Here is a 9,243-nt window from a genome sequence, read left to right on the forward strand (position 1 = left end):
TAGGCAGCGAGTGCGGATTTGATGCATTCGAAAGATGAGAGCCAAAACGGAAGAATCTAACAGAGAGCAGGCGACGGAAGAGCGGGAAATCCGACGGGAGGCGCGCTGGTCTTGTCACGTGACGCCCGCCAAACGGAGGCCAATGTGACCGACTCGCGGTGGGACGCTGGACGGCGGTGCCGTTCCCGCTGGTGTGGTCAGGCCTTAACACCGCCTGCTCGTCGTGCGCGCAGACGAGCGGCGGCCTCCGGCATCGTCCGTTATTTCCCCACCGTCTATCGCCGTCTGCAATGCCGCGAGACGCAGACACCAAGCTGCGCGTTGGCGTCCGTTTCCGCTTCGTCCGTCTGTTATTCTTCCCCCGTCTAGAACCTTCTGCAACGCTCAGAAGACGCGTCCATGAAAGCGGCGTTCTAGCGTTCCAGCATGCACTAGCCACGGTCCAATACAAGCGTCTGTCAGCGTCCATCGATGTGCGAATAACAAGCGACCGAGAGAACTAAAAAATCAACAAAATAAATATGCAGTCTTTCTAGTTTTCCTGTATCTGGAATTTTTTTTTTCGCATGGCATCTGTGAGCGAGGTGGTTGAGCGCAGAGCCATACATGTAGAGAGTTTGGCCATTCGTTGGGAAGTATAGAAGACAAGTGAGGAGGCGCCGTTGGCCGAATGCGGGCTGGGTGTGTTCCAGAGCGCCTTCACAAAATTCGAATGTGGCCGACCAGAAGCCGGAAATAATACCCTGGGGGTGGTAGCGAGTAACAAACTTGATAAGTGCGTCGGAGTAACTCTCAGTGACTGGAAATATAATACACATGATGTTTCAATCACGGTCATTCAAAATCATGGTGGAAGAGGGCGACTGGCGGAACGATCGACATAACCCGTACTCCAAGCGCCCAGGGCCGGGCATCTGCCGTCCGAGTCGTCACACTCTGTCCGAGCAAAACAGAGTTCAAGCGCCCGCATTCGCTATCTACATCTTTCTGCATGATCACAATCGAAACTTCACGTGCACCCTATTTTCAACCATAAAGGGTTGCTACACTTCACTCTTACGCGCTTAATAAAACTGTATACGGAAAAATACCTCTCATTAAGACCGTTTCTCGCTACCACCGCTAGGGGATTTTGTTAGATTTCTGGTTGGCCAAGAGAGCATGCCAAACACACTTTCTGCGTCTGGTGCATGCCCTGGCTCTGCCTGCGCCCTTCATGGACCAAACTCTCTGTATACACGGCTCTGGGTGAGCGTCATGACGCGCAATAAAAACGCGACTTCGAACATTCGCTTTGTTAGGCCAGGTGCACTGCAGAACTTAAGAGCTACTTGCTCTCGAGGGGAAATGACGGGAACATATCTAGACAAACTTGATGAGAGCCAAACGCCCGGTGGCCTCCACCCAAATGGCTGGCAAATATTTACCTGCGAAGCTCTTTTCTTGGTATTGAAAGCATAATCTCAATCACGACGGCTGCACAAGTCAAAGAGCAGCGGGGCCGCTTTTGTGGAAATTAACATCTTTATTCAGCATCAACACAAGTAAAAAAAAAAAGAAATCAAGACAGAACAATTAAAACAGTTGATCTGGGCGCTTTAGGCTGATGGCCCCGATACGAAAACAAGCATCCCCGTAACTCTTCCGACATCGCATACTTGCGGCAGCTGTTTGCTGAAAACTGTGGCGGATGAGGACATCTTCCTCTACGGCGTAAGAAGAAGAGTTGACTGAACGGCGCTGTTCTGGCAAAATTTGAGAACTGCACTTACGATGCAGTTCCCGAATTTCGGGGGCTTGAAGGAGGGTGTAGGTGGAAAGCATGCTATAAAGCTGCAGAAATGTAGGGAACGTGGTGTGTTCGTTTTGACCTCCAGCTTACCGAATCGCTCCAAAGAAACACTCGAGGCGGTGTTGGTTCATTTTGCTGTTAACACGTAGTCGAAGCCACACTCAATCAGTGTATAGTTCGACAGTTCAACAACAGATTTTAACGTTACCCTGAGGCCTCCTGCAGTAGACGGGGTCAAAAAAATTGCGGTTGCTTAGCTCGGCTATGCAAGGATATACGTAGCTTGAGCTTATGCGCACAAAATGAGAGGCGCTATTAAGCGGCTCCGGTGCAGCGTCAGACTTGGCTACTGCTCGACGGAGGAGCACAGCTGGGCACGACGCGACGCCAATGCGTCTGCCGCGGCTATGACGTTACTCCTCTGGAATGCGCACACCGGTGAGGCGCGCGCGGCAGCGGCGGAGCGTGCGGCGGCGGCGGCTCCGCACTCTAAGAAAAAATAGAGGAAAAAGGCAGCAACGCATGTCTTCCTTCTTTCTACTGACGCGCCCCCAAGCGACCACGAGAAGAAGGGAGGAACGAGACGTTTTCCTCCTTTTCCACGCAGACGGGAGAAAGCTTTCGCCCTCCCGACTCATCCTCTTTCGGTTTCGTTTTTCGAGCACGTCGCGCACGTTGTTTAATAAATATTGTTGAGTTGATTGAGTTTAAGCGGCAGCAAAGGCCGCCTGTAACTCCGTCTTCTAGTCCAAACGTGCAGAACATTTCGGTTGCATTGACGTTTTTAGCACTAATGTTATCAAACAAGCTAACGAAGCCACTAGGAACAGAGTAGTTCCGGAGCAGTGCCAGTAGCACTAAATACACTGGGTAAGATGGCCGTCTCCGGTTTTTTGGGGCCCACGCGGAGCGGAACTACAGAAGTGGAACCACGCGGAACTGTGTCGCCGTTTTCGACGTTATGGAAATCGCAGGAACTGCGTCCAAGACAGGCAGGTTTTGCTGCCGGCTGCCTTGGTGCCTTCCGTGCTGAGTTCGGCTCTGTTTTCCGATGCCGAGCGCCGTGCGGCAATCAACGGGGATCTGTATCTCTGCGTCTCAGCAGCATAGCAGCAGCATCGTGATTGCACTGTTGTGCGTTGTGTACCGAAGAGTGGAATTATCGCCAATGTGGCCGAGTGTTCGCTCATCAGTGGTGTAACAAGATGAGATGACCTAAGCTGTCGGTCATTGATGCCGCTGGTCGGGCCCTGATCGTAGGGGGTGGGGTGTCACAGGTTGACATTCCGCTTTACATTAAAGAGTTTAAGACCACTTGAGAAATTAGGTGCAATCGATCGACGTGCGGATAGTCATGTTGGAACGCTCGTCTGAACGGTAAGCTCCTATCGTACAGTGGCCAATGTGACTGCCGGTCACCGAGAGCGATTGCGCTCTGGGGAAAAGACTGAACAGTACGAAATTATAACGGAAAGTACGTATATTTACAGTGGAATTTTAGCATTAAAAAAAAAAACAGGTAAAAACGAAAAAAAAAGCTAATCTTTATTTTGCTGTTTAAATACACTACGGTTCCTGGAGAAACTGCCCTTCAAGTGGCGCGCTGGGATGAGCGCTAGAAGTTTTCGAGCTCGCTACGGCGTAGCTCCGTACACTTAAAACCTGCAGCAAGTCGCGGCTTTGATTGCATTCAAGTTGATCAAAAAGCGATTTCTCTGCCCGTGAAGCATCACTCCCAGCTTAATAAATACTCCCTCTACAGAGATTAATTCAAGACGGCAATTTCAGCCGTGCGCGAACAGCACAAATAGAAAAACAAACACTACAATAGAAATACTAGCTACGAAGTGCCGTGCAGGGAAACAAACTCGTCGCTTGGAACCGTTGGAGCAGCTCAATGTATTGGCTTTCAAATAATTACGGCATGATCGAGCGTTTTCTTTTTAATAAGAGATTCATCCCCTGAGTCATTAAAAATACTCTCAGATGTATGACATTGCTGGAAAAAAATCAACATGCTGGGAATGTTTTTATTGCTTAGGGAGTCACCGAGAAATTCCGTACGTTCAAAACGACGAGTATAAAAGACGGAAACTCAGAGCTCGGGAGCAGTGATCGGGTTAGTCTGCTGTTTTATTGAGTAAATGCGACGTATGTGTATGCGCTTAATTATGTTCAGCTGATCCTTTAGTATGCGTAATGTGTCCACATGTGTCTTTAATAGAGGTTCTCGAAGCGCAATGGTGGCGTGAGAAAATAAGAATATTTTTTGTAGAACATGAATTGGGCGGTACCTAGCGCCACCTAGCCTAGCTACTTGCGATTACTCTGCTTCACCCTGCCATCTGGTGGCAAGCGATTTAACCTCCTTTTACGCTACGCGGCTACGCCATAATTTCGTGTTACCGTGCTGAAATGAGCCAAGAGGCTGCTTCGGATGTGCTTTTTTTGAGAGCGGCTTTTGGTTTTGCGGGCGAATGGTTTACCACTCCTCCGTGATGTGCTGTTGACGCAACGGTTGACGAAGGAATTGTGGCTCGAGGAATAGCAAAGGTAAGACATAGAGTGCGCGAACTGGGTGCCGGTTGTCTACGTTTAACATTGCAGTGCTGACGATGAGAAGACTGAGTGACTGCGTGCTTTCGAAACGTAAGTTTCTTTACCTGCAGGGGGAAGCCGGCTTCGGAAATAAATACATTTCGCGGAAAGCTCGTGTTACGTTTTTAATTGCTGCTCCTCTCGCTCCGTACAATAGACTTAGTGTTCTCGTTAAGCCTTATTGAGCTCGATTTGCTGGACTCGTGGCCGCTATAATGAGATGCAGGCGACGGAGGAACTTTTACTTTGCTGCATTAGGGACGAAAGTTTCTCCCTTTCTGAAGGAACATATATGTCAAGAGCGTTCCTCCCTTAAGGGAGGACTGTACTGACCCTTTTTTCTAAGAGTGCGGCGCACCAGCTGTGCGCCGTGTGACGACGTTACTGCTCCTTGCGGATGCGCAGCATGGCTCTATGGGATCCACGCGAAACTGCTCAACCTCGGCCGGTGTAGCTCACGCTACAATAGAAGACCTTGAGAATTTTTCCACTGAGTAGTTTCTCTTTCCATTTTTCAAGCCACTGCATCGCATCTTTGATGGCTAGGAAGTCATTTCCATCTCGTCGCACTCCCTCAACCGGAACCCCACGATTCAAAGTATCAAACAGATTTGTCTTGAGTAAAGTGAACTGCACCGTTGGCCCCTCATCGTACAAGAGGGGCACACCAGGCTTAACGTAGAATTGAAGCCCTTTGGTAACAGGCTCGCTAAATACCTGCATTGCGAGCTTGACTTTCATCTTCAACATCTGTGATGGGTGGATGCGATTGTATGTGAGCTTCGGACATACCCATTCATCGCCCGCGTGCTTTGTATCTGCTACCTACAAAGCGTCATAGCATGACCACTGTACAAACATCCCATCGATGTGGAACACCTTCTTCTTGTGGAGACGGTTTCTAATGCATTTAAACAAATACGGTGCATCGGAGAGCATGTAAACTCGTCTGGAACTGTCAGATGGGTGCTCGAAGGAGTTAGCGACACGTCCCAAAACACCACCAATTCCGAAGTGTTTCCACATTCTGCGATTTGTTGTTGCACCATCAAAACCAACTCCATCGATATGTATTCCAGCTTGTTGGAGGTTTAGGGTGCACTGAAGGAGCAGCTGAGAAAGCACAGTTCCTTTTGTTGGTCCTTTTGATGTAAAAACTGCAACAGGATGGATACAGCTGTCAGCAAAAGGAGCGTAAGCAAATACAAGTCCATGATCGGCCAGCTCCTTACGGTCTTAATCGTTCTGCCCGTAGTCAACAAACGCAGAGAATGTCATAGTCTTCGAATTAACGGCCAGTTCTTTCCTGATTTGAATATCATCAAGTAGCAGCATTCGTCTTCGTTCTATAGGACTCTTGATTGCCATCTTGGTTGCAAGGGCTGCCAGAAACTGCTCATTAAGGCCACACTTCAGTCCCATCATGCTGATGCATTTCCTGGTGGTGGTGACGCAGGGCAGTGGGGAGATGTCATTGTTTCTCAAGAACGAATATTTAGAGGAACTGCGAATATGAAGTAGGAGACAGAGCAGCAGCCAGTCGTCAGTGTATCTCCGGTTCCTCTTAGTTGTGCATTTTGCTGGTGAAAGACACTCAATAATGAGAAGTAAGTGTGCTAATGGGATGTCCTGCTGCAGCAGGCGGTGCTGGAGGTCTTCATTTTAAAGTGACTTCGTCTTGTCCTTTGACTGCTTCAGTTCCTTCAATAGCACCTTGTTTCTTGCCAAAAGACGTACCTTTGATCTGGTTAGCGACTTCTTGGCCCTGTGGAGTGTTTCAATCTTTTCCCTTCGGCTAGACTGTGATGTTCTCCTTATGCACTGAAGCACCTTGTGCTCCTTCATTCTAGTCATCTGACGAGACGTATGAATGCGCAAGGTGTTACAGAGAGTGCTGCAAGCCTTGCAGACACTCCCTTCGGTCACTGTCATTGCGCACCTAGAATGCCTCCATTTTCCTTGAGGATCACGATAAGCACACACAGCCCTGAGCAAACCTTGATTGCCTTTACGGCGTTCACTGCTTGCTCCACGTCAGAGAGTGTCGTCACGGTCGCACTTACCGCAACAGAGGCAGGTTTGAAGGACTTCCCCAGCAGAAGAACGTTCACGCTCCTGTCCCTTTTGATGTGCATCGCCTTGGATATGCAGAGGGTCGGCGCCACACAGTCCTGCTTCACTCCAATCTGGGAGTACGTAACATCTCGAATGCCCTCCATATTGACGCAATGTGCAGCCCAGGAGGATTCGCGAAAAAACGCAGACATTGCACTTTCAAAAAGCCCGTCAAAGGCGGATGTGGCTAACTCAGCAGTTCAGTTTCTGTTCTTTCTTGAGGAGTCAGGCGTGTTGTCATCATATTCCGGTAGATTGTCATGGGCAACTTCAACACCTGTTGCGCTTTGAGTGGATTCTCCATCCCCGGGAGACACGTGGCGTGACTTCCCGGACAGCTCACTGGTGTTTGCCTTCCACTTAGCTGGTTTCCTCGGAGGCTTCACTTGCTTAGTGAGGTACGCGGGGCATCCATCAAAAATTGATGGAACAGCGTCCTTCGCTAACGTGGCTCTCCGGTCGCCTTGCATGAGAAGATGTCCGTTGAACTCAGCAATCCACGTCTTTACCACGAAATGTGGCGCAAAATATCGCTCGCACGAAAGGTCCTTTCATGACAGCACACCATCCTCCCGTGGTATCGCCCGCCGCCACGCCACAAGTTTCTCGGCGTCTACGGGCGGCTTGAAAAACGAGAATTTCTTCTTGCATGACTTCTAGCCGCTCTTGCGATTCGGCACAAAGCACTTTCCTATGTCACAGGTGTTTCAAAAGACCGTCAAACACGCATGCGAGGTGTGACCGAAAAACGACGGAATGATGTCGACGCTCAACCAGCGGCCGGTCTCAGGCTGCAAGGGCAGCGAGGGCTTAAGTTAGCCTCGCCATATGGCTGAGAGGCGGCACACTGCGAGCGCTACGGGGTACGCTCGTCGCGGCCGCGCGCCGCAGTCGTTCGGTCACCTCTGCTTCTTACACCGTGTCTTCCTATAAACACCTATATAAACTCAAAACCACTCACACTCGTAAAAATTGGCAAGGTCAACGAGCTTTGCTCGTTCAGCACTCCGCAGACGCCGGCAGCAGTGATTGTTAGCGTTCCAAACCAACAGCGGGAGAAGCAATCTGAGAATACATTTGAAAACAGTAATGAGTCGACCTGGTTATTTGCTTCTCAAACGTAAAAAATAGTACATTAAGATACTATTAATGCCCGGAGATATAAAGTTACAACCAACCTTTCAAACGTCAATCATCTCTCCTGCCAATGAGAGATGTAAGCAGTAAGCACCTTGTAAGCACGGGGCGCGGCTTGAAGGGTTGCGACCTCCACATTATGCAAATAAATCGCGTCTAGTAGTGTAAATATTGCGTGAAAGATGTCTTTCGTGGAAAGATTATTTTAGAAAAAACGTGTCACATGTATGCCCTTAAAAAAACTTTTTTAACTTGCAGTGTCCCTTTAAGGTGAAATGGCGCTGTTGATACAATATATAAAAGACACGCTGTTCGCTGCACACATGATAGACTTATCGGCGGACACCCCCCAAGCATTTTCGAAGGATCTGTGCTTAGTTCATGTTTCGAGCATGGCTGCAGGCTGCTTTTGTATGGCCAATCTGACAGTCATACGAGGAAGAAACACGCCAAAGGCAGTGTCCACAGACAGTCTTATGCCTGATCTAAGAGCCGTCCGACTGCTAATTAGGACCTGTTGAGATGCCTGGTGGCAAGTCTTGGGGTGCTTTGTTGACGCACGGTTCTGGTTGCTCGTTTTCGGGTGCTGTTGTTGGGGCCTGAGCAGAGTGTCAAACCGGAACCGAACCGACCGGAAAACCGGAATCGGACCGTTATTTTTATCCGAACCGAAACTGAACCCAACCGGAATCTTCAGCGCCCTCTTAAACTGAACCGGAAGTGAAAAAAAATATATAACAGTATAACAGGTTCAATAGGGTTCACGGTATTTCTTTTTTCGTTATTATCAGGAAACGAAAATGGAGCATAAAAAGGTGGCTGCTGTATTTCAATGTATTGAACAAATCTTCGTATACAGAACTGCAATATGTGAGAAATTCTGGGTTTGTTGGCGCCTGGGAGCGACGCATCTTTTGTTATTCCTCCAATTTAGTTTTCTGGTAGATTCGAGAATCCTGTTCCTTGTTCGAGGTCCGAATGTTCTACGTGTCGAACATTCTACGCCGATCATTTCAGAAGCTCACGCATGTACATAAGGGGCTCCGCGTGGCGAGCCGCAGTCGGTTTTCGCCCGAGCGTTCGACTCTGCTGTCACGCCGACTTCGACGCCCGCGGCGCTCTGTTTTCTTCTGTTCCCCTTTTTATTTTTGGGCACAAGTTCGCCCCATTTATTCATTTGTTTTATTCAGAATACCTCGCATCGCCTTACAAAGGCATTATTGCGAGGGAGGGGTACACATACATTTGAGAAAAAGTACAAAAGTACAAAAAGCACTAAAAAAATACAAAGAGCGCGAAGCCGAACATGACATAATAATATCAATTGTTTTTAGGTTTATGAAGCATCACTTAACACATGGTTAAAGAAAGAAGTGGCAGAAGTTGTAGAAATTATTTCCTCTGGCAGCGAATTGCAGGTGCTCGTTGTGCATGGAAAGAAGGAGTATTTAAACACATCCGTTCTACATTTATTCTCTCGCACTTGTTTGGAGTGATCACGCCTTCCTGATGAGTAGTGGGCACGCAGCATCCACTTAGATTTTTCAATGCCGAAATAACTATGAAAAATATTGTACTAAGCTTTTAGCCGCATAGACAGC

The 9,243-nt window shown here is 48.6% G+C and overlaps 1 pseudogene; it reads right to left on the bottom strand.

Moving 5' to 3' along the window:
* Positions 1-6,609, bottom strand: part of LOC121835515 — a 92,405-nt pseudogene extending 85,796 nt beyond the window's left edge.
* Between the last annotated feature and the right edge of the window lie 2,634 nt (positions 6,610-9,243).

The sequence above is a fragment of the Ixodes scapularis genome, unplaced genomic scaffold (genome assembly GCF_016920785.2).
Source record: "Ixodes scapularis isolate PalLabHiFi unplaced genomic scaffold, ASM1692078v2 PGA_scaffold13__105_contigs__length_92229423, whole genome shotgun sequence".
NCBI lineage: Eukaryota > Metazoa > Arthropoda > Arachnida > Ixodida > Ixodidae > Ixodes > Ixodes scapularis.